The 26,463-nt window shown below is 41.0% G+C and overlaps 1 long non-coding RNA gene across 1 annotated transcript; it reads left to right on the top strand.

Annotated features, from left to right (window-relative positions):
• Nucleotides 1-22,437: 22,437 nt before the first annotated feature.
• LOC135420910 (uncharacterized) lies at nucleotides 22,438-24,025 on the top strand. Its single transcript, XR_010433780.1, has 3 exons — nucleotides 22,438-22,660; nucleotides 23,087-23,256; nucleotides 23,402-24,025. It is a non-coding gene; the product is annotated as an uncharacterized LOC135420910 (long non-coding RNA).
• Nucleotides 24,026-26,463: the final 2,438 nt, after the last annotated feature.

Here is a 26,463-nt window from a genome sequence, read left to right as displayed (position 1 = left end):
GCTTGGGAGCAGTCGTTTGGCTCTCCCGCAGGAGCTGGTGCAGGTCAGCTGCCCCAGGTCAGCTGCCCCCTACTCGCTCTCCCCCTTGCTCTTTTCTGCGGACCCTCCCAAAACCCACCCTCCACTCTTCCACACACCCAGTGCCGTGAATGCAGCGAATAACCAGTAATATCCGGGTTCTGGTATTCCCCAGGAGTTCAGAAAACTCCTTTTGGGAAACTAAGGATGACAGAAAATTGGGAGTTACCTATCCACAGCAAAATTTAATACTGAGTCTCGGTGAGATAAATATTTCCCTAAAAATAACCTAATTCATTACACAAACCTGATTAATGCTTTACGTCTGTAGCTGTTTATTACTGATTCAAGCCTTGCAGAAAAAGAAAATACAACCCAACAACCCAACAAATCCTTTACATGATTGTGCAATTAAAGACTGTCTTATGGTGTGCACACAAAAGCAACTAAATGAAAACCACAGAAGCAGCTGTCTGACTGTATCCTAACTCTTTGGTACCTTTCGTTGTAGGCTGGGTTTTCTTAAGGTGAGAACAACCTCTCTCTCCACCCCCTCTCAATGTGGAATTCCCAGCGACGGCAGCAGCATTCCTCGTTAGCAGGATCTGAAACCGGAACCTTCAGCCGGGCACCACAGCTTGAGTTACAGGACTAACCGCGGGTGTCCCATCCCGGACAACAGCGTTATCTTGGGTGTGGAGAAGGTTCCCGGTGTAAGGCTGGGGCTGCGCACGCCCACTGCTCCCCCCGTCATCCTCTCGGATTGCCTTCAGCCCCCCGTGCAGGGGGTGCTACAGCTGCTCACGCAGGAGTCTCTTGGCCTGGCCTTCGGTTGAAATGTGGATGCTCCGTTATTTTTGGCGTGTCACCACCATTTTTGTTGAGAATGTGACTGATTGGAATGTTTGTAGCTTTGTATCCTGGCCAAATTGTAGCACAAAGTTGCGGGACTGAGAAAAGGTGCTTTTCTGGTTCTGAGTCTTTTCTTTCACTAAAATTAAAAAATCTTTTGCAAGCAAGTTGAAGATATTGTAAATTCCCTAATATTCCAAAAGTATTTTATAAAGCAAAGCATTTTGCAGCACAAGTATTAAGGTAACCACTTAGTTTGCCAATATTTTAATGTAATTGTATAAATTCCAAGGCACAGTTGACAAGATGTTTGCTGCTTGTGAGCTTCACAGTCATTTTAAAATCATAACCACTTCTGTCATGACAAAGGACTGATTTTATTATTGTCTGTGTCTACATGTGAAAATTTACCACTGGACTGATTTCTTTTAGAGAAGCAAATAGGGAAGACTGTTTCTATGCTCTTTTTGCAAGAGGTCTACTTTTGCCTGTCAGATTTCTGCAGGTAATTGCTAATTTTACTAAAACTGAAATGTTTACTTTGACTTTACATTGTACATTATTTTAATGGCAGAAGATGGCATACAAACACCTTTTATCTACTTTCCCTCCTACTGGGCTTGCAACATCAAAGATAGTCCCATTCATCTTTGTTTCAAGGTGGGCTGTAAGTTTTCATCTGGCAGGGCTGAAAATCAAACTGACTGTACTTGATCACAGTGGGATCTGCATGAAAATCCATCTACAAGTTGAGCTGTAATACTTACTTGTCTAGGTCAATTTGAGAACAACAAGGATGATAAGCACATAAAGCTGAAATAGTGTTGTTTCACAGTAGGACTGTTCCATCGCCAGTACAGCAGATAAGGCTGATTTAAGGAACTGTGAAGCTGCGTGCAAAGCCACATGATTTTATCCCAGAGGTTATTAGATGCAATTCCTTGTGATAATCTGTCTCTCAACTTGTCCTGACTTTGTATGCCATATTGCCTTGGAATTATAAGGAGGATTAAAGTGTGTGAAGGAATGTAGTGGAAGTGTCAATAGAGGTTTCCTGTTGAGCAGGGGAAGAGCAAAAAAATCCATGCATATGCCTTGGTGTCATGGGAAGATAAAATGCTGGTTTCCAGTGGGGCTCAAGTTGTCACTGGAAAGCTGATGGGTGCAGGATACAGCCACAGCAGGCACAAGCTGGAGGTTCAGCTTCAGCCTGTTGTGGGCTGCTCTGTGTGAGTCCATGTCTTATTGCTGGTTGTAGTTTTGGCATTGCTAACCAAAACAGACACAGCAGCGAATCATACATTCATTTACACCTTGTTATTCTGACAATTACGTAATTTATGTATGCAGAACAGTGAAAAAATGAGAAAAATCCCCCCCTTTCAAAATGAAATGATAGTATGAGATGATGTTCTGCCACTTTTGTGCAGTCTCATATATCAAATAACCTAACTATATTAAACAGATAAGTAGACACAACACTTCCTTTTTTCCTGAGAGTTAGCCTGCTTTAAAAGAAAGTTTATTTTGACTTAGATATACTGACTCTGCACGGACATGAGTAATACTGCAGTAATACTACTCCCGTGAGTAAGTCTTGGACATCATATATTTATTGGGAAATTCAGTCATTAGCTGTGTATCTTCCTGCAATTTGAGAACGTTTGCCAGATATATATGGATGTTTATGTGTGTTTTAGTGCCTAGTCTTATTGCCTATAACTAAAGCTTTCTGACTCTTTCCATTATGTGGCCATGCTTATACCTCAGCCAAATTTTAACTACTGAGACTGAAACTTTCCAAAGAAATATTTAGCCTGAGGCAGATCTTGCAATGGAAAACTTTAGCTAAAAGACTTCAGATTTCTCTGAAAAGAAGAGTGAGAAATTTGTTTGTTTGGCTCATGTTAACAAACAAACCAGCTAATTCCAAACTTTGCATAAAAGCCCTAGTGTTTTCTGTAGCAGTGTCATGATCCAGCATTTGGGAGAACAAGTTTGGAAAGACACTTCTAGCTGCTCCTGGGAAAATGTGTGGGAGTTTGTTTGAGCCATGATCCTCAGAGCAGTTACAGTTTGTGTGTGTTTGGGCTTTTGTGCTCCAGTCTCCCAAGGATTTGGCCTGATTGGAGTTCTTGTTCTTCCCAGACTTAGAGGCTGCCATGGGGCTGAGGTGTCTGGAGGGGCTGGGACAGCATCCCAGAGCATCCCGTGTTTTTGGGCCAGGTGGACGGGGGGGAGAGGGGTTGTGGGATGCTGCCTGTCCTTTCCATGAAGGAAATTTCCATTAGGAAATTTTGTACAAAAATAAGTAGAGGTTATAAAGTCAAGTGCTCAGGAATTAGGAAATGCCAGAGTGATGTTTCCTGTACTGTCTTCCCTCTTTGTCCCCCTTCTATGTTCCGTTATGATGCAACCTTTGGGTACTTAAACTGTTTTTACAGATTTCTCATAAAAGTTCTGCTTAAATTCTTTTCTTGTGATAATTAATGATAATTAAAAAAATTGTTTAGCAGTAATAATGGCTGTCCATGTTATGGAGTAAAAGTGGATTTTTTTTCTTGCACGAAGAGTTGGGTTTTTTTAAAATCAGATTTTGATGCTGTTGAAACTGAGTGTCCTGTGACTCTAATGGAGATAGACATCAGTAAATTAACTGGATCTGTCAGAGCCGTTGTCTCTCTTCTTTGTCTTTTGTTTGTTGCTGTCTTGTAATTTTTGATTTGTCTTGGTCCTTATCTTAACGTTGTATCAAGGAGATCAGTATTCAGCAAAACAAAAAAATGCCAGCTAAAATGGAGCAGTTTATGTTGCCCTAAAGAGGAAGGAAGGATGCCTCTTCCTGCCTAACCGATGGTGTGCTCTGCAAGGCGTTACTTATTGCTCTGCTTTCCCCTGCCTGTTTCCTGGAGGAGGTAGAAAACAAATGATAAACGTCCTTGGCTGAAGCTTGCACAAATTAGGTTACAGAGACAAATTACTCCCCAGATTTTCTTATTATACAACCTTGTCGGGTTTTGTCTAAAATTAAAAATAGGTATTCTGTGTATTCCTGCTCCGTTATTGCCTGCAAATACGTAAATTAAACATATCAAAGCAAAATAGACCCTAATTGTGTCAGATGCAAGTTATGCTTTCTTCCAAAAAGAAAGAAGTCTGAGTGGGGAAGATATAACAATAATGGTGAAGTTCCTTTCATACTGTATCAGCATAGATGTGGCACTATGGGCTGAACCACAGCATCACGGATTTCATCAGTGTGTCTGCAACAGTCTCAAGCTCCTGTTCATGCTTCAGCAGCTTTGCTGTTACCTATTTTCAGATACATCATACACAAGAAAGTGGTGATTTCCAGACCTTTAAGTCCTTTAAGTATGAACTCGAGGTGGTTACTCTCTTGTACTATATTTGAACTGAGGTCTCCTTTGATAGACATTGTTGTACATAAGAAGTAAGTAGAATCCTCAGGTCAGTCTTGTCTAGTGTGGGGAGGCCAGAGGGAGCCTGTGCTCACTTGTGCCCTTCAAACAGCAGTCTCAGTTTCCTTTTGTTTTCTCTTGAGCTGAGAATGTTTATCTGGCTGGTTTGTGAATCCATCTCCATGGATGTCTTGCTAGGCTGTGCTTGATAAGGAGTTGCTACAGGCTGTTGTGAGCCTGTGTACACTGAATTCCTTATTGAGTAAATGTAAATGAGAGGATTTCAGGACTTCCACAACAATTGAACTCTTCTGTTCTGTAGCAACCCTCATTTAATCTGTGTGAAACTCATCAAAGAGCACCTACCAGCCTCACCAGTTTTGGATCTCACCAGGAGATTTTGGGGCATTGCAAACTCCCACAGATTGAGGGGTGGTTTTGAAAACCTGAACAAAACATGGCTCAGAAACTGTTCATTTGTTTTACTCATCAGCTTTTCTTCTTCCTTTGTCTAAAATATTAGTTTCTTAAATAATGAGATGATGCTGCCAGTTTTGATAATATGCTCAAAGGTTTTGTAGGTGTGGTGTCTTCTGTGCAGATAGCCTGTGGTTTTACTGGTATCTTTTTTGTTTTGTATGCTTTGTGGTGGTGCTCTGAAATGTTTAGCCTGTCCTCACTGACGTTATGCTCAGGATGCAGCTCCTTTCAGGTTGCTATTTGTTTCTTGAGGTTTAAGTCCTTAAAGGCTTAAAAATCATTGCCATTCTTAATGTGTCTAATGAAATATTTGAAGGCTTCTTTGGTACTCAGAAACAATACTTTGAACTGAACTAAAATCTCTGTAGTTCTTTAATTTAAAAAACTCTGTAGATCCTTCAGCACCTCTGAACTGTGCCTGATTTGTTCCAGGTTCGGAAGATACTCTGAAGGGCTGAAATGATCCAAAGATGCAGTTTATTTCCTCGGTCCTTTGATCCCATCCTCACCTGAAATTATCCAAATTAAAACTGCTGAAATGTCTTGTTCCTAATATTTTATCCCTGTTTTGACCTGCCTGTGCACTATATCTCATGTAAAAATCTGATGTCATAAAAATCATAAAAACAATGAATGTTCTTATGTCTCTTTTTGGCTTTTGAGGGTGTGCAGGTAGGGATGTCCAGGGTTAGGCATGTTGTCCAGTTAGGCTAACCTCCAGAATGTTACTTAGCTTCACTGTTACCTGGTATTCAGGGAACTCGAAACTGGAAACTGCCCGCCAGGAACACTCCTTGAAGTGCAATCTGATGTTGCACTTGATCATATCTTGACAAGCTCCCCTTTAGTCCTGGAGGATGCACTGGTGCTGCCTTACTGCAGCTGTGCTAATTGCTTCCTTTCACTGCCTTCCACCAAGGCTTCTGTTAAGTCAATCCCTAGCTTGTACTGGCCAGGCTGCCTCACCACCTTTCAGCTCTGTTGCTGTCAGAGGTTTTGAGATGCTGTCTCCATTTGATTTTTCTCTAGTTGCACCTCCTGTGCACCCTTAACGATGGCACCTGTGCACAGCTCATTCCTTCTTCTGCTGAACAGCAGTCGTATTTTGCACAAGGACACAGATATCACCATGCTCAGAAAAAGTTGGATTTCCGCTGTTGCCTGTAGCAGGTGCTCTGCAATAGCCACTGTTTTAATTCGTGTAGTCCACTCTTCCTTTCCTTTCAGCATGTCAGTTTGTCTGAAAACTGGAGTAGTTTCAGATGTCTGAGCCATCACTGTGGTGTGCTGGCTACTGGTGTCCTCAAGGCCAAAGGTGGTTGCACAGCTCTTTGCATGGATCGCATTAGCAGTTGCTGACAGTGGCCCTTGTCTACCAGCAGCTTTTCTTCTGGACAGCCTGTGCTTAGAGCTGTTGTCTGCCTAGCATGGCCTGTGGATAACCTGGCCTAGGACCCAGTGGGAGAAAAATTTCTTTTATCCATTGTAGTTTGAAGCTTCTGGCCCATTGCCTTCTCTAATGGGGTAATTGCTCCACTAGCCACTATTTCTTCAAGTGCATAAAGGTTTGATGAAGGAGCCTTCCTCTGACAGGGAATAAACAGCAAATCTCCCCAGAGTAACTGCATTTCTGTTTTTACACTTCTAATTCTTCAGCAGTAACCTGGACCAGGATCTGTGGCTGTGGAAAGCAGGCAATAGCCAGGGCACTAAACTACTGAAGACTTGCAAAACCGCCAGGGATTTTGCAGCAGGAAGACCAGGCTGGTTTCTTTTCTGAGGGAAAGCACACGGGCGCAGCTCGGTGTAGGGAGGTAGCCCCTGGCAAGCACCTTTACTGCTCCCCGCTCCTCTCTGCTAGGTGTCAGTGGGTGCAACAATCCAAGATCTGGGCTCTTATCCTGGCTGGTCCAGCCAGCTCTACCCCTGTCCAGCAGCCTCTTGCTGCAGCAGGATCCTTGCTGGGCTGAGTTGGGCCTCTCGTTCCCAGAGTGTGGAGGTTGTCACCTCCCTCCTGCCAAGCACCAAGCTGGCAGTGACCTGCTCTGGACACTGCCCTGGCCCCAGCGCTCCTCTGGCAGGGGTGATGCAGATCCCTCAGCACGCCGGGCTCTCCCCTGGGCAGGTCTCCTGAGACCTTGGAGGGCGCGGGGACACGCCCCCTTCTCCCGGCCCCTCTCCCCCTCGGTACAGCCCAGGGGCGCTGCTCGCTGCTGCCTCTCAGCCGTTCTTTGTCACCTGGCAGGGGCCGAGCCCCGGCTTGTCTCTGGCTGTCTCGCAGGGAAGGACGCTGGTGTGTGCTAAATTGTCTGAACGTGATAAAAAGCAGCTGGGTGGATGTTTTAAACAGAACATTCGTTACATCTGTAAATCTGTAAAAACAAATGCCAAGAGAAACGTTCAATGAGTTTATAGCCCTGTTTTGCGTTTCCAGCCCTTCAGCTCCTGCTCTTCCAGCTCTGCAAAGGGGATGCTGACAGTACAGGCATTTGGGTCCTCAGGTGCAGTCTTTGGCCAGTGGTCCAAATCCATATGACATATCTTTAAAATTCCACTTCTTTTTCAGTCTGGGTGACTCTTTCTCTTTGTGATTAAGAGAATATGTTTATTATCTTTTCTATGTGAAAATGTAACCTATGCGTTAGTGGATGACTTGTGGTCCACTCAATCCACTGCTAAACCTCCTGGATATACTGGGACTGTGGCTGTTTTGAGAGCCTGCATTACTCTAGATCACATCATGGTGTTGAAATGCATATACCTAATCTGCTGATCAATAGCAGGGAAATGGAAGGTGTATCCTAAACGAGGTCACAAAAGCTTTCCAATATATTCCTCACAGCTCATGGGCCCAAAAATACTTTTGTATTTGTTCTTCCCTTTACCCATTTTTCTTCAGCTTTCCAAAGCTCTTTGCCTTAGCTATCACTTAAACTCTATTCAATAAGATTTATTTACTGGCAAATTCTGTTAATTCCTAGAAAGGAATTGTTTCTTTGTTTCATGCCTAATAAACACGTTACACTGTGGTTTTGCCCAGTGAAGAAATGAAAACTGCAGTCAGAGCCTTGGTGAGCTGCTGGGCTGTGAACAGCTTGCTGAAGGCAGGACAGGACAGCAAAAGGGTTTCTCCTTCTTTTTCCATTGGCTTTTTCTCCTGCTGGCTGGGCCAGGAGATGGTAGCATCTTGCTCTCCCTCTATCATTGATGCATTCTTGACCTGTAGTTATAATCTAGGAACCGTGTTTTCAGATTTAATAGGCAGCCTTTTTTGATGTCAGAATAACGTATTTTCCTATTAGGATAAAACTGAGGAAGGACAGGTATTTTTATGTCTTATTTGTCTGTTTTTCCACTCATATGTCAGTATGACAATAAATATGGCATAGGACATGCATATAAATATTAAGTACATTTTATACCTTTGTAATATTTAGTGTAATAATTACTTGGAAACTCAAAGCTGGTATGCAGCATAGATACGAGTTTGAAGTATGATCTACCAGAAGTGAAGAGCTGGGGTTTTGCTGGTAAACTGCTGAAAAAGGAGACCCAGAGCCTCTGCAGATTGAGATTCCCCCCTCCATGCTCCTATCTTTCTTTTTAAGGTGAGAAGATGTCAGATGTCTGAAACTAGTTTCTGTGGGTAGGACAGTCAACCATGAATTATAATTTGTATGGTGGGAGTCCCTTAACTCCTACACTGGATCCATTTAAATGCTTGGATATGTTAAGCTAATAAAGTTGCAGGCTGCCACTGAAATCCATCCCAGAGTCTGTCTTCAATAGTCTTCTTGTCGTGATTAATGACAGCAAGCCCGTTGCTGTTTGCAATGAAGGATTTGCTTGTATCTGTCTGCGTTTGCAGATAGTGAAGTTTCAGATAACGGATTATAGTTCCTGTGGTTCTTTGTTGCCTAGAACACGGCACAGAAATTTTACACCCCTGTAAATTGTTGTCAAATGTTTCTATTCTGATTTAGTTACCCACGTGTTCAGTTTGCATAGCTGTAACTAAGGAGTTAGGGTATAATGCTGGGAGGAGAACTGGGACCTTTGATTTCAGTGGTGTTGCTGTATCAGTAGTTCAGGCAGCTTTTCACCTTCCATTTCTGGGTAGATGTATGCTGGAATATTTTTATAGAGGCTGGCAGCTCAGGGAAGAACAATTAGCATGATGATGATGACTAGCAATTTGCCATCAATTGCTTGTTTTATTTACAAAACATCTGTTCTCAATAAGTTCTCTTCTTTTCCTCTTTTGTCATGCGTATACCCATGACACTAAATTTTTAAATTTTTTTTAATAAAAAAAAATAATGACGTGAAAGTTGCTCAAGTTTAAGTAAAATAAACTCTAGGAATCATTAAGTTATCAAATGTTTTCCATGTAAGTACCAATAATCATTCTCTAATTGTATTTCACTAACAGTTTGTGGTTTAAATACTCTTCAGTTCCTGGTAGGATGAAGAGAGAGAAAAGCAAAAAAAATTCAAGTGATCAAAAGATCTGACAATAGCCAAGACCGTGTCTTCTGGTGTCTTGAGGATGTCTTGTTTCTCGTGTTCAAACCTCAAGGAAAGGGGCTTGATGGAGTTCCCTCCTCCTGTCTTCCTGCTAAAGCTCACACTGGTTTTTAGATTTCTTCAGAGCTTTGTGCAATAGCCTTAGGCATTAGTTAGATCTCGCAATTAGAAGCATAGCATAATGTTAAATGTTTTAACTGTCAAAAGCATCCCTGCCATGTACAATATGGCTATGAGGTCCAACATACATGTATATGTGCTTGCAAATCAAAAGTACCTTTCTGTTTGGTTTTGGTACCAGCCACAGTGCTTACAAGCATGCAGATTTAGTGTGTTCAGCCATAGGGCTTTTTGTTTACTTTGTTAAAGAAAATGTCTCCCATTAGACTCAGGTGAGTGATTAAAAAAAAATAAATTCAGATTTCTGCAAACAGATTTTATCCACTTGAATCTGAGTGTTCAAAACCCACTTATATCACTAAGATTTTCTTCACTTTATTTCTAATTTTGTGCTACATTTATAGATACTTTTGCATTGCATCCTTTCCTTTGGATGCTTCTGGCATCCTTTCCATCAGAATTAATGTGAATATTTCATTGGTGGGGGGGAGACAGGGAGAGGCTCAAGAGCAATGGTGAAATTCCCATTCATTGATTCAGCAGCATTGAGGGAACTGAATGAAATCTTTCCACTCATCCAGTTTCTATGGCCTAATATTCACCACCTTGTGACTCCTTGGCTTGTGCTCATGGCACACTGAATTCCCAGATGGTGTCCCCATGAAATGCTAGCCAGACCAGGGACTGTTCAGCTTCCAAGACTACGCAAAACTGGGTGCATTGAGTCTAGAGTGGCGAAAGGCCAACCTGCACCTAACCATGTAATAATTTACAGATACATACGAATCCTTCATATTCTGGAAGATATTTTTCTTTTGGTGTACATATATATGTCCCATTAAACTGAGTAGCAGTTACGTGTGTTCTTGGAGAGGAGAATAACTTCTGTGTTTTCCCTCTTACAAGGCATATGCTGTTACGATATATATTTTTAATTGATTAAGAGGTGGGAACAGTAACAGTGTATCTGATCCAAGTTTTTAGCAAAAGACTCTTTATTGGCCTCCATACTGTGAAACATTATTCTAGGCATGATCCCAAAGGCATTTTTAATCATCAGGCTAGATGAAAAGAATATACATTTCTAAGTATCCTGGAAGTACTAGTAATTTAAATTACAAGTTTATCTTGTTAACATTTTGTTTGGTGGGCAATGAGCCACAATTCAGAGAAGTTAAACAAAATCCTGTCTTTTTTACAAAAATATGTTTCAGGGCTTTGGAAGCTTCTCCCTTCTCAGTCCTTTGCCATTTGCATGGCAGAATCTCAAACACTTGCCAGAAATAATCTTGTCACCAGCAGACAAATTGACACTGTGTGCCGAGATTGGGGTGGCTGCAGCACCCCAGGTTATTGTCCAGCATGGACCCATATTTTACCATAGCATAAGTATCCTGAGATCTATCAACCTGTCCTAGACATTGTATGATCAAAAATGATGCCTCATATCAAAAGTACACAGAAGGTGACCTTTCTGGTATTTTCAAGCCAAGCGAGTGGCTGTTCCTGGAACCACAACTCTAGCTCACATTCACGGGTAGTTGTGGGGTTGCCTTGTGCATGTGTAATTTCTCTGCTTGGGACTCTAGTACTCATTTCTCCTGTCCTCCACAGCTGCAGCATGCCCTTGGCAGTGCTTCCCTGAAAGGTACCCTTTTGAATTCCCCCTATCATTGTATTTTATGTTTTAAGTAATGCTCAAATATTTTAATAGCAAAGGCAAATGTAAATATTTATATATACTTAAATAATCTAAATGAGTATGCATGTCTATAGACTCTTTTCTTAAAAAAAGCCCCACAATAATCTTCTTTTCCTTTGCAAATGATTTATAGTATGAGATTCTATCACTATTTTCATAAGATCATACCATATGAAAGTGTAGCATGGACTATCTCAGAGCTATTGAAATAGGCGATGAAAACCATAAAGTTATGAAAGTACACAATTTTATGATAACTATTCATATGTCCACTTTGAAATAAGAATATGCCATGTAAAAGTTAAGTTTTATGAGCAGACATGTTAGCACGACCTCTTATTGAGGTCTCCTGTTAGTTTCTACTAAAAGACTTGGTTCTCAGTTGTTTATAACTCTGCCATCTGTTATCTGCTTAGACTGAAATTTCCCTTAGAGTGACCCTGGGTTGTGCTGTATTAGTTTGGAAAACTTCAGCCAGAATCATTCATCTGTTAAGGGGAAATGGCTTTAGCCACATTGGAACTCCTTTTTTAATAGTAAATGAGCTTCTAGCTTTGAAACAGGCTTCTTGATAAGGGGGTGGGGAAGAAGTGTCTCAGAGGAGGACTTTTGTCTTATTCTGAAACTGAAAACCTGGTCAAATATGCTTTATAAAACAAAGCCATAGTGTGCAGATGCTCTGTAGAAATACTGTAGACTAGTCTCTCTACTTCCAACTACAAATCCCATGCATGGAGAACATCTCAAACCTCTGAAACTCATGTATGTGATCAGAAATCATATTTCTGGCAGTAGAGGAGGGTGACAGTGAGCCCCAGCTTTTCAGGGTGTGTGCCTAAAGGGCAGCCTTACATGGCGGTGCCATTCCCAAGCAGGACAGAGTTTGGTGGGAAAAGCACAGTCCTGTGTGGGCAATTATTTTGTGAAGAAGACTTGGTAGGCAACGCTAAGTATTTCAGAGAGTTCATTTACTCATGGTCAGGAGCAGCAATATGACCCCAGATGCTGCCACTCTGCCTCAACATGGCAAGACTCACAGGAGTTTCCCATCATGCTCTTCAGTTGTCTTACTCTAGATATCTTCCCAGAGCAGAAAAATAAAACAAGGGAAACCAGCTTTTTGGTAAAAAAAATCTCACTGCAAAACTGAATTTGCTTGGGCCAGGTGGGCACTGCGGGCTGAACCTGTTATCTTCTGCTTAGCTTTGGTGTTTGGAGTATCCATTCTGGCTGGAGACTGGAACTAGATGATGACTCCAGCTTTTGACAGAAATACCTCTATGAAGCAATCATCAGTTTTTACTGGAGATTTTCTACCCCCACCTAATGTTTCGTTCATGACTTCAGAACAAGTATTATGTTGAGCCTTTTAATGTGCAATGAAATTATTGAAGTGAGTAACATATTGACCGAAATTAATATTTTCAGTCAGGGTTCAATTAAGTTAACCAAAACCCTCCTTACTAGGGGCAGTTAACCGGAGACACCCCCAAACAAGAGCCTGAAATACCCCTGGGAATGGACATGACATTTGTCAAAACCCTTTTCCTTGCTCAGGAACAGAGATAAAAAGGAGAAACTTCTAAATGTTTGGGTAGGGAAATAATGAGGTTGTTCAGTCAGGGATGGTGAGAGCCTGGCCTGGTTAACTGTGCCCCAGCCCCAGAGGTGTGATGTTTGCTAAGAGCAGAGTCTAATCCTGAGAACCAGTACGAGGTACCAGAAGTGAAGATCTGGCCCAAAAGCTCTTAACTTTTTGACAAAACCAGCATAGGCACCAATGAAAGGAGAGACTCAGAGTGTGACTCGATCTGTGCTGAAGACCTGAGAGCTGAGAAGTTCATAACCATTTGTTTGATGTGAACTTTGAATTACGCAGACGGGTAGAAATAAATCCAAGGAACAATGGAGACTCAGAAAGACAGAAGATAGTCTCCAGCTGAAAACATCTGTAAGGTATTTACTGAAAGTACAGCTATAAAATAGGGCTTGTAGAGTCCTGTTAATCTGTACAGCCTGGCGAGGAAGGGTGTTTCACAGAGTCTAGCAACTGGGCAGCAAGTCTTTACACAGAAATGGCAAAGGCAGCTTTGGTTAATGTGATTAAAACTAAAGGCATCAACTTTCTTACAGAAGCATTCTTGCACATTAGTAAATAAAAAAAGTTTCATTTTTAAAGACAATTACTGTAAATAGAGATTTGCTGAATTTAAAAAATGATTTTACATGATAATTATTCTTTTATGGAGACTATTAAGGTGGAGTTATTTCATTTATTTCATTTATGCATCAGGTTACCTTAGGTTAATTGGCATTTATTTAAAAAGAAAAATTCACTAAGATAGTATGATAATCATGCAGTCAGTTAACTGGTTATGCTAGGAATGATTGTATTGAATACGAGGATCGTGACAAGAATGACTATCAAATTTAAAGAAAATGAGAGATGTAGAATTGTCTTTCTTCAAGCTCATCTACAAAATTTAGAATTTCCAGTCCAGCACTGGATTTCATAAAATAAAAAAGTTTTTTTCACTTCTATTATTTAAAATCTTACATGAAGAAACAGTTCTTAACAACATTAGGAATTTTTAAATTATTTTCAGTTACTATATTCTTTTAGGAGACTTCTAAATTTCTAGTGTTTATTATGTTTATATATGTGATATGCATTGAAAAAAGATTAAATCTTATGATAAGATTTTCTTCAGCTATTAGCCTCCTAACCAATCTCAAATTTTGGGTTTATTTGCCAATTTTACAGTAGGGGAGTATTTAGATGACATGTAATTTTTTAGTGGTGAAGCAGAAGAACAAAGTTCTTCTTTTATCTGCCTTTTGCTTCTTATCCATAACATTTGATTCCTGTCATGGTGAATCGAATCTGCTCCTAGCCAAGAGGTACACAATCAGTTAGCAGGAATGAAATGGAGTGATATTCCTGGAATGTCTCTTTACTCTTGCCCTAAAAGCTAATCCCACACGCTCTCATTGTGTTTCTAAGTAAGTTGGAACCTGGCACTTGTTTCATTGTAGCCTGGCTATTAGACCCTTTTTCCATTGGCTCAAGACAGACAACTTGGTGTGTTCATGCAGCTCAGGGCCCCATTCATACTGACAAATTTACTGTGCCAGAAGTTACATTAAAGCGTCATACTGCCCTAGTTGTTTTAGAACAGGATTCTGTAACATAGTAAACTTTGCTACATAAACATTTACCTACGCAGAATTTATGCCTGTGCAGTTTTAGCTTTTTTAAAAAATAAAAATCACATTTTTCATTCTTGAAGTGGCGAAGACAACTTTCACATATATACTACTCCATCACCTTTTCCTGTTTCCAGAGAAAAAAATTTGTCTATTCTGAAGGCTAAGCCTTTCCTTTAGATTTACAGCATTATCTGCACACCTACTCAGCTGAAAAGGATGAAGAGGTAGGAGTCAAATAAATTGACACTGCTGGGCTTACCAGCCCAGAAAAAAATAATGAAGGAAAGCAGCCTCAACATATTTTATTTCCCACTAAATGATGATAAACATAACATAAATTATCTCTCCTAATGACCCTATCTATACTGACTGTCATATGTGGTATCTGGTACTCCAGCATGATTGCAATGCAGTCTGTTAGCAATCCTTGCAATCTTACAATGTTTTGGATATAGACAGAGAGCTGTGTACACAGACTTAAAATATCCCAGCAAGTGAGAAGCAAGTCTTTAGGGCAGAGCTTTAGAAAGCTCTTCCTTGGAGAGATATGTCTACAAGTAACTGGGTATTTACACTTGGAAAGTAGAGCAATTTGAGCATTATTATGAGATATGGATATGAAAATTTGATGAAATAAACCACTGAATATCTAGAAGAATTCCATTCTGATTCATAGATGTGTTTGGTTGTGTGACAACTGGGAAATCACTAGCGTTGAAAACCTGTTGTTGAGATGTTTATAATGAAAATGGATATATTGCATACGGATCAGAATGGGATTGGTGCTGGACACTAAGTCATTGGGAGCCCTTTCTTCCTTTCACTAACTTTGGCCTGCAAGTCATCACCCAAGTTGTGAAAACCATAACCTTGCATTTATTTGATATCAATACATGCTGACTTCCTTTAAGTGTTATAATTGCATAATCGTAGCACCATTTCTCCTTTATGGTGTTTTGACTTTTTTTAACGTTGGGAAAACACCTGGAAAATGCCTCTGGTGCCTGGTGGGGTTCAGTGTGTTGGTCCTCAGGCCACCTCTGGTGCAGCACTGTGACCTGGCACAGAACTGTGGGGGTTTGTGCAGGAGTCCTGGCCCAGCATGAGGTGTCAGCATGACAAGGGCTGCCTCTTCCCAGGCAATGGCTGTCCCTCACCTCTGCTGCTTCAGTTCCTGCAGCTATCTTGGTTGAGGTGAGCTTAAATCTCTCTGCACCAGGCTCCACTGTGAAGCACAGAGTGGCCTTGAAAAGCTTTGGGATAATTAAGTTTTACTTCAGAAGTCTTGCCCCACTGAACTCCATGGCAAAACTGCAGTTGACTTCACAGGGATAAAACCTGTCTCTTATTCTTGCTAGATTTGGACTAGAAATCTCAGCTTCCACTAAAGCTAATGGAAGTCACATGCACATTCCGGGAGGAGACCAGATCTCTTTCATCTCTTGAGTACCATGCTCCTCTGTGGCACTTCCAAGGCTGCATCAGTTATCGCAGGTCCGTTTATTTTAATGATGCAGCAGGAGTGTCCTAACTTCCTATGAAGGTACTTTGTTGTAATTATCTTGTATGTCTAGGGGCACCACAAGGGGTTACATTTATTTTACTGCCAAAGAACTGTTGTTTCAGCTGCAGTTCTATGAAGAAACAATCACATCTCCAGCAGTTTGTTAGATTAATCACAGGTGTGTAATCCCAGCACATACCCTAGAGGGTATATCCTTTGACCCGTTTCCTTTTTTAAAGGGGAAACTCGGAATTAATATCACTTGCATTGCTTATCACCATTCACATTGGGTTTCTCAGGATGCTGCAGAAAACAAACTAAAAGCTTCCATGACCTTTATTTTACTTGTGTACAAGTGAGTATTGAGATTTAACAAACCTGAATTGCTCGCTGGCAAAATTCCCTGGAAAACTGAAAGTTAATGATAAAAGCTTGAACGTAAAACTGGTTCAGGAACAAAGTAAAGCCTGTAGAAGCAAAGAATTTGTCTACCCTTAGCACCTAGCCGTGCTTCAGTGTTTTATCCCAATGGCATTAGAACAATTAGTTCATCAACTCAGTATTTGTTACTCCACAGTAAGCAATATGTAAACATCTCTGATCCTCAGCAATCTATGTGGTCATTGCACAGGTTTAAAAAGTTTGATGAACCTTTGATGTTAACATAGTAATTATTCCTTCAGGTTAACAGTTTTCTGGTCTTTCATATTTCAAATTTCAGTCATGTAACCATGTAATGTGGAAACAAGTAAATATCTAAGAACTAGAACTTTTTTGCTGATTATAGTGTGTTTAAAAGCCTCATGTGGGGAAAATCAGACGAGCATATGAGAAAGGATATGCATTTACCTTTATTATAAGTTGAATTCTTACAATAAAACAGCCTTAGGAACAGAATCTCTGTAGGGGAATGGATTTCTTTACATTAAGAAGAAATACAGCCAACGATTCATAGAAACATATGAACTGCTTTACCCGGGAGTATATTTTTAAGTAATTTTGGCTGCTTAGTCCTCTGTTTTTTTTGGAAATGAGATTTTTGTTTTACCTGAAGCAGTGGGTTGGTATCAGTGTCTACCACAGCACTCCAGAGACGTGTGTGCACTGTGAAAAAGTGGGATGAAATATTACAACTTCAGACTAACTATATCTGTATTTCTGAACTTCCATATGGAGCCCTATCCTGAAACACTCTCAGACCCAAGAAAAAACATTGCTGAAGGACTGTTGTAAGACTCAGCTCTGCACCAAAATGTAGCACTACGTGAATCAGAGAACATGCATCCAAATAGGTATTTAATTAACGTGATGAATGCAAATGATGAATGACTGCTGGCATGGATTTTGCAAGGGCTTGTGCAGGAATGCAGCTCTTCCCAAGCACAGAGCCCTGTGGACTGCAAGTCTCTGATGGTGCAGATGTGCAGAATTTGTACAGCAGTGAGGAAGTTTGGGGAAAAATCCCCAAAAAACATTCTGGAAGGGGTTAAACCCAAATTTTCTTGCTGTCTGTATTCTTTACTCATGCTGTCCTGAAAATCTAGAGTGACTCTTGAATATTTAGGAGTTGGCTTTAATATAAGTCTTTTGTATGCCCTAAGGATCTATTCAATGTGCACAGTACATCCTTAGTTTCCAGATTTATCACTATGCACAGAAAAGCAAGCTTGCTATTGTTTTAGCAGAAGTCTCTCTAGGAAAGGCGTGGTCTGGTTGGTCTTGCAGAATAAGGCATAACTGCAGTTCTTCAAGATATTTGTATGAAATGCATCCAATGGGAATTCATATTCCTTATGAGATTTGTTTCTGGGATGGGGTATTGAAAATAATAACCTTTAACTGCTATTAATAATCTATTAACTCCTTTGATGGCTCTAGTGAACACAGCTGTATGACAGGAAATCTTGTTTTGGGAGAATGGATGTACAGAGTCCACGCTGAAAAAGATATTTGTGAGAAGAAGAAAAGGGATAAAAAAATAAAAGTGCCTTGTCTCAATCGAGTGTTTATTTCTCATATTATTGTGCTTTATAATCGAATCAACTTCAAAGCCCAATTAACACTTTTATGAACACAGTATGATTGGTGAAATAGTTCACATGTTTTTTGCTAAAAGCAAGGTTGTTTTTTCTAGGGTGAATTCATATGAAGGCTTTCTCAAAACAGATTCGACTTGAAACTTAATTGAAAATGACACATAATTCTGCAGAAAATGCAAAAATGAACATGAATTTCTTTTTGCTGTTAAGGTTTTTTTAGTGTCACTGTGATTGAGCTACTGACAAATGCTTGCCCTGCATCCTACATAAGGCTGCTCTGTTGCAGTAGTAGAAGATCAGTCAGAGAAAGTGACTAATGCTGGATATAATACTTCATTTTTCGGGCACTGCTAATTTGTTAAATTTGGTCTGCAGTGATCCAAACTATTAACAATGACTGTGTTGCAAGAGGAGCATGAAACCCTGTTTGTTCCTATTGAATCACTTCATACGTTGGTATCTTTGCTTTGAGACTTGTCGAAAGAGTATGAACAGAAAGAAGGAAGCATATTAACTTTATAAAAAAAAGAATAAGCCTCCCACTTTGATTGCTTCCCTTGAATATTTAGTAGTGTAATTTTACCATAAGAACTGAATAAAACCTTCAGAATTTCTCTGCGCAGTGATAACCCAGACTTGTACCAAATGTTTCTTTTGCAAAATCCTGGGAGTACTTTCACTCTGTGTAAGCCTTGGCAAGAGAAAACTGTAGCAATTGCCACCAACAGGTTTTGGAATAAGTTTATTAGTATTTAGAAACAGAAGAAATGGAATAATCATATAACCTAGTCCAGTGGGGCATTTTGTATTGTTGTTGTTATTTGAATTTTAAATTGGGAAATGATGACATATGAAAATTTGATTTTACTGAAATCAAATGGGAAAACGTGCAGGGATTTTAGTTAAATAGAATTTTATTCAAGATCCCCATTCAAATTTTTTTTTTTTAATGAGAACAGTATCTATTGAATACTTTGTAGGAGTATTGTACAGACAAAGCTTCTCCTCCGCTTTCATATGTGTTTTAATGAAGACACACAGCTCCTCTGAATGGGGAGGTAGAGCCACTCCACTTAGAAGGAATTAGATTTCTTAGAACAGGATAGAAGGATGGGAAATCCATGCAACGGCTACACCAGATATGCTTGATTTATATATATACTTATGTATACGTATCATAAAGCTGTATACTGCTACCTGACAGTCTCACATGTCCCCAGTAGTTGACTTACTGCTGTAAGTAAGTTGTCTTACTACTGGTCAACACTCCCAGGACTGGTAGACCATGGCCTTCTGTAGCAAAGAGGGCATTAAAAGCTGTATCTCAGGGGGTAAACCCAGTGCACTATCCATAGGCAACCCTTTCTCTGATTTTTCAAGGACAGCCCAATACTAGAACATATTAATGCAGTAAATATTTTTTTCTTTTTTTTTTTTTTTTTTTTTCTGATTTAAAACCCACTAGGTGTAAGGAGCACTGTTAAGATCTAAAGTTTTGGAATTCCATGAAACCACCTTCCGTCACCCCACGTCCCTGTGCTTTGCAGGTGACAGCCCCTCGCTCAGCACGCAGCTTTCATGCCACCAGAAGCGGAGCAGGGACAGAAGAGGCGGCTTGGATGGGGCAGGGAGGCTGAGAAGCCTCACTCAGCTGTCTCCTGTGGGCTGCCTGCCTGGCAGGTTCCTATTCCATGTGCTGCTCAGAGCAGGGGGAATAGGGAGAATAGTGCTGGAGACCCCTGAGCTGATTGATGCGGGCTGCAGGCTCGCCTGGCCAGGCGCCAATGCCTCCGCCACTTTGAAAGGCTTCTTTGAACCACATCTGTTTTTTCCAGCAACTGAGGATGAGTCAGTGCTAATCCAAGGACTGGTCCCACAAATGGCGAAGAAGTCTGAATTTGTTGTTTGCTGACAGGGTTCTGATTTTTTTTTTTTTTAATTTTAGAGGATTTCTTAATCTTATCTGTATGCTCCAGTGTGTAACACATACCCATTTGAGAATAAAGACTGTGATTCTTGTCCATTTAAGTGAGTGCTGCTGTATTTTGTAGGTGCTTGTCTAAGCAGTGGAGTGTGGAAATGGAAATGATACATTTAACTCTTGAAATTTAGTGTAGATACCTAATGGAAAGGCAAGGCGAAGGCGAAGGCGAAGGCGAAGGCGAAGGCGAAGGCGAAGGCGAAGGCGAAGGCGAAGGAAGGAAGGGAAGGGAAGGGAAAGGGAAGGGAAGGGAAGGGAAGGGAAGGAAGGAAGGGAAGGGAAGGGAAGGGAAGGGAAGGAAGGGAAGGGAAGGGAAGGGAAGGGAAGGGAAGGGAAGGAAAGGAAAGGAAAGGAAAGGAAAGGAAAGGAAAGGAAAGGAAAGGAAAGGAAAGGAAAGGAAAGGAAAGGAAAGGAAAGGAAAGGAAAGGAAAGGAAAGGAAAGGAAAGGAAAGGAAAGGAAAGGAAAGGAAAGGAAAGGAAAGGAAAGGAAAGGAAAGGAAAGGAAAGGAAAGGAAAGGAAAGGAAAGGAAAGGAGTCTATGAATACAAGATCAGTTTTATTTTAAAATTATCTGTAGTATCCTGGATATATCTGATGTTGGTTTCTAGTATTTGACATGCATGTGTATATTGAATGTAACCAATGGTAATCTCTCTAAAATTAACTGTATACTGATAACACCTATTTGTTTTACATGCAATTGCTCTGTAATTTAATGCTGCATAACCCTTTCTGGAAAAGCAGAACTCTGCCTCCCTCTTCAGCAAAGATTTAAATTTAGAAGAAGAAGAAGCAAAATTGCAGAGGACATTAATTCGGTGCCCTTGTTCTGCGACATCAGTTTTTTTAATCTAAAAAACCTAATCTGTTTTCCAGCAGAAAGAAGAGCTTTCACTCAGAGAATGAAGACTTAAGCTGTACTTTAATTACTCATCACTCACTGTTTGCCATATATAACTTAGTGCATTCAAAGCCATCTGAATAAAAAAATAGTGTCCCTGTCTTTGCTGAGGCACTCTATCACAGGGTCAGTGTTTTATAAATGATTTGTCTTTACATCACACAAACGTGTGATTTTGTTATTATACCTTGGTGTTGGAGAGCTGCAACTCAGGAGCAGTATTATAGAAACTAAGGGGACCTTTCTGGGATTCCAGGATCTGATCTTTCAGAGAATCCAGAGAATAGGCAAATTTTTATGTTCAGAGGCCAGCTTGGATTGACTTTGGCTGAGGGTGGGAGAGTTCAGGACCCCTGTGGGTTCCCCAGGCCCAGGGCACGGGTTTGAGCCAGAAAAGAGGAACTTACAGTTGGTGACAGGGTGTGAACTCTTTGCTTTAGGCGAGCTCTCGAAGAAGTCTGCGGCAGAAGTGGGGCTGGAATTGAAAGGCAACACTTAACTGTCTTAACCACAGTCCCAATTCCCTCTTCTTGCAAGTCACCAGTGGGGTCGAAACCTATAGATTTACCGCCCAGATGACTGCTGGTGGATGTAACGGAATAACTGGTCGCTGCAGCAGGCTCTGATCTTCCTTGTGCTGGAGTTGTTGTGCTGTGGCAGGGGCTCCCAGAGCTGCGTGAGCGGGAATGGCAGCCCATTTCATTTCCTTGAAGCCTTTTTCTTGAGCCTTGCTTTCTTCAGCCTGCCTCAGACCTATTTCATCCCTCCGAACCTCCACTTCAGTGCCAGGCTTGCTGTCCCTTTCCCAAAGTCCTCTCTAGGTGTCTTCCTGAGCTGGTCAGGGCCACCACTGCCCGTGGACCATATCCCAGCCCAAGACTTCTGCCCCTGTCCAGCTCCTCGCTCCAGTGTACAGCCCCCTCACCATGTAACTCAGTGCACTCTGTCCCTGCCTGGCTCCATTGTCCCTTGACTCCCTCCCAAAGCACTTAGACACTCCATTCACAAAACCAGGCAATCTTTACTGCAAACACAGAATCTAGTTATTATTTCTAACAAATTATGAACTTCAGGTTTTTATTTTGAAGGACACAATTCCAATGTTTTCCTTGCTTCTGCCCCTTCCCAGAACAAGAGACAAAGCCTGGACGCTGAGATAACTGCCTTCACAAGTGCCTAGTTCTCTAACCAGAACTACAAAGACACTCCTGAAGTAGATCCAGATTTTTGGATCAGTTTTCTCCTTTACTTTTGTCTTTTTATATGGCTGAGCTGTTTTCCCTGAAGTTTTCAAGTAAGTCAAGTGGAGGCAGACCCTCTGAATGAAAATTTTAGCCTGGAAGTTCAAGTGAAAACAGAATCTTGTAATAGAAAGTGCCAAGACCACCTTCACTCAGGCAGAACGATCATCTTATCCTGTAATTCTCTCTTATTCTTTCCATCCCTTCCTACTATTGCTCCCCATTATGATCTGCTAATCAAAAAGTTTGTGGAATGAGTTCCAGGAAAGAAAGCGCAGAGTATTCCAAATGACTGATTTTGAGAGAACTTTACCAGGACAATTAACAATAGAGTAAGCAAACAAGACAAATTAATTTGAAATGAATATCACATGGAAGATATACATAAATAATATAATCTTATAGCAGAAAGAGAATAATCTTAACACAGAAGTTCTTAAAAGTTTGTAAGCACACTTGCAGAAGTTAAACTGTCAGACACACTAACAGGTAACAGGTAAACAGTCAGTGAGGGCTAAACTTGGCCCAGGCATGAGGTGTCCCCCTGGGGGGGTCTCACTGAACCTGCAGGCAGAGGGCAGGGCTTCAGCACAGCTCAGAGCTGGAGGAACTGGCTGCAGGGCAGAGCCAGTCTTTTAATAATTGCCAGTATAAAGCTGCATTGCTGTAAGTAGGTAAATGTTGTATCAGCAATAGTGTGGTCAGCAGCACCAGGGCAGCGATCATCCATCTGTACTGGGCACTGCTGAGGCCACACCTCGAATCCTGCGTTCACTTTTGGGACCCTCAGTACAAGAAACACATTGAGATGTTGGGACATGTCCAGAGAAGAGCAAAAAAGTTGGTGAAGGGTCTGGACCACAAGTCTGACGAGCAGAAGCTGAGGGAGCTGGCTGTTTACTCAGCCAAATCTGATCTGGTTCTGGCCATTCCCGTGACTATTTTTCTTATTGCCGCTGCTTCTTTTGCCTTCTCTTTTGAGCATAGGCTAAAAGCTTCAGTGACAGAAAGATAGTAAAGCTGTCACATTTTAGCAGACCTGTGTCCCTACTGCCATTTTCACCCATATTTCCTGCTTGTCCTTTGCCTTAGAAATGGGCTCTGAATGCTGCTTGTACCGTGCTGCATTTGGAAGAGCTGTGGAGTGGAGCTGGGCTCCCAGGGGCTGCTCAGAGGCTGCTCATGATACTGGGGCATTACAAGTGCATCTGTTTTGTCCCAGATATGCTGAAATGTTAGAGCATGCAATAGTAACACCCTGGGTAAGTACAACTATAGAAGTTTATCATGTGTCTAAAAGATGCTGTATCATCCTCTGGACTGGGTTTTTATGAGGGGAAGTGCTGCCTGCTCTTTTGTGTTGCTGAAGATGTTTTACTAATCCTTTACTGCTTCCTTATTTGCCAGGGAAAGGAATCGTGTAAAGGAAAGCAGTGGAGAGAATTAAGGTTTTGGCAGTATTTCAGTGAGAGGACGTAAAGGAGCCAGTGCTCAGTTAAGGATGCAAGGCTTCAGGAAAACCCATTTCTCTTTACTGCTATCTGAAAACTGATGTAGTTCTGTTACAACTGAAGACTGAGCTGGGACCCAGCTGCAACTATTAATTTCCAAGTAAATTTCACAGACGTTTGGACAGTGTTTTTCTGTGGCTGATGCAGTGTTTCTGCTTTAGGCAATCTCATTCTTCTTGAAAATGGTGTTAAATAATACCTGTGTCAAAAATCACTTCTGGTGACACCATGCAAAACAGACTGAGATATATTCTGAGATAATGGCTATTAATCACTGATCAAATATGATACCTAAACTCCTATGTGTTTGTGAAATTAAGCAATCAGTAATACTTACATTTGTTTTTCCATACTTCAAAAGTAGATCCAGTGCCTGTGTCTCTAGCCAGAATCTCTTCCAGGAAATTGTTTCAGTCAGAGAGCAGCTTTATGAAGGCTGAATTTGAGTTCCAAACTTGCAGCATTTCTCCCAACATTTAACTGTCATATACTAGTTAAATAAAATTTGATATTTGTTGTAGCTGTGCCTTCTAGCCATTTACAGTAATATTGCTCCTTTCAGTTAATATTTGATGTCTTGTACAGCATATTGTGATTGACTTGTGGCTGAAGAGTGAAATAAGTGGAAATAGAAGATTTCCTAGGGGTGATGGCTTATCAGAAGAGACAGAAAAAAATGCAGCACCCTTTAAGACACTAAGTAATTATTTGGGAATAGAACAGTTAAAATTGTGATTAAATATATTTTGATAGGCAAGTGTTGATTCATTAGTGGTTCAGCTTCAATAAACATTTGGTTGCCCTCCTTGGTTTGCTCTTGCTGGAAAAGTTACTGATCTGAGTAGTTGCAGTAAGTACTTACCTATCGCTTCAAGTCACTCACAGTCTGATTTTTAGCAATTAAATGTAGTCAAAGCCTGCCAGCAGGTAGTTGCCTTATCCATTTTAGTCATTGCCAAAGTAAATAACAACAGGTCAAAACTTATCCTTTTACAGGCTTTGATTTTCTTAAAGAAAATAAAATGAAAACACAAAATTCACTCAGAGTTATCTCTCCAGTGCTGGCTGCATTCCAAGGTTTGCTCAGATCACACCCGAGGTCCTCCTGTAATAGCCATGAACCTAAGAGTTATAGCAAACATGGAGAGCCACCACTACTCTTTAATGTGGCTGGGAAGATGTGCCACCCGCCTTGTCCCTTTTGGAGGTTTCTTTTCCTCCAAGCAAAAGCAGCAGTCCAGCTGGGATGAGCCATGTGGGACTGTGCTTGGTGAAGGGCCCCAGCTGGAAATGGCCTCTGGTCTCACATTTGGGGATGGATGGAGGCTGAAGTCCACCAACAATTCCTTTAGGCATGATGGGGTGAAACCTGTGGCACTCTGTACCCTTCCCAGCAGGCAGAACTGGGGCTGTGGGGATGAAGAGAACTGTCTTCAGCCTCTTTCCTCTCTAGGTAAGGCTTTGGTAGTCAGGTCAGCTTGTACCTCTTAACAGGGTACACACAAATGGTTTCTAGTGAATCCAAATATTGAAAAGGGTTTTTGATACAAATGAAAATCACTCATGTACCTGATTAAAGAGAAATCTTTGCTTCTGATGTAGTGTTAAGATGTTTCAGTTTTGCTTTATTGTCATAGTTCACCTTTGGTGATGTTCAAACAGATGTTGATGCTCTTTAATTCAGATCCTCAGAGCTTTCACTTCACCTCAGGACTATTCACAAACACAAAACCAAACACAGCTAAAAGTACCTACAGGACTGAAGCAGATGAAACACGTGTAAAATATTTTCAGAGTTTCGGCCCAATACCGCTTCAATGTGATGAACTGAAATCACAGAAGAAATTTGTGTCAGTGTTGTCACTTTACTTATAAAATTTCAGTGTTGCAAATTCAGGTTAGGAAGACCTTGCTAACAGGGGAATGCATCTACAATTTCTTGCCATAATAAGAAAGAAAGAAAAAGAAAGAGAGAAAGAAAGAGAGAAAGAGAGAGAGAAAGAGAGAAAGAGAAAAAGAAAGAAAAAGAGAAAGAGAAAGAGAAAAAGAAAGAACAGAAGAAAGAAAGAGAGAAAGAAAAAGAAGGAAAGGAAGAAAGAAAACGAGAGAACATTTTTGCCATATAACCATCTTCTGCTAATTTTCAAGTTTGCTTTGGTGCAGAAACTCACCTCTCAGTCAGAGCTTTGTATCAGGATTTAATCACCCATCTTTGCTTCCAATTCTAACACAAATTTAAGAAGATAAGAGGAGAAATTAGACAAGTGCTTTCCTCCTCCCCCTTCCCCCTCCCCCCCCCCCCCCGCCCCCTCCCCGGAGGCTGAAGTTGACACTTCTGAGCTGTAGCTGGTCTCCTCTAAATCCTGGCCCTTGCAGCTCAAGGCTTTCAAAGTGCATGGGTGTGTCACTGCAGCTGCTGCATCAAACAAAATCAAAGAGATTTGATTAATATAAACTTCAAAATCAGTGCCATCTTTCCTTCACAAAATACTTCAAACACAGCAAGAAATGTCATCTCCCAGATGATGGAGGTTAATCTACTTAATCTCCTCTTTTCCTTGCATCTGAATGCAAACCACTGGAATATACCCAATTACCTCTCACCAGTCAGAATAAATTCCTCATTCCAGCAATGTCAATCATATTTTAAGAGGAGATTTACAGTTCTTTTGTAATATCAACATGGCTTCTGAACCCATAAAGCAAAGCAAAGCAGGATGGACAAAACAGCAAGCACAAACTCCTGCTTGCCACGCTGTCAGAGTGGGTGATTAAAAGATCCTGGGTAAAATTTGTCCTTTGATTTGAAACCTCTGAGCTCAATGGATGTAGCAGGGGCTGCAGTCAGCAGGATTCAGCCAACTGTCCATGGTGACAGTGTGACTGTACTATTTCAGACAGTAAATCTTCGTAACACCATCAGGTTTTTAATCTAGAAACTCCTTAAATTTACAGGTG

The sequence above is a fragment of the Pseudopipra pipra genome, chromosome 1 (genome assembly GCF_036250125.1).
Source record: "Pseudopipra pipra isolate bDixPip1 chromosome 1, bDixPip1.hap1, whole genome shotgun sequence".
Lineage (NCBI taxonomy): Eukaryota > Metazoa > Chordata > Aves > Passeriformes > Pipridae > Pseudopipra > Pseudopipra pipra.
This window is presented reverse-complemented; position numbering and strand designations above follow the sequence as displayed.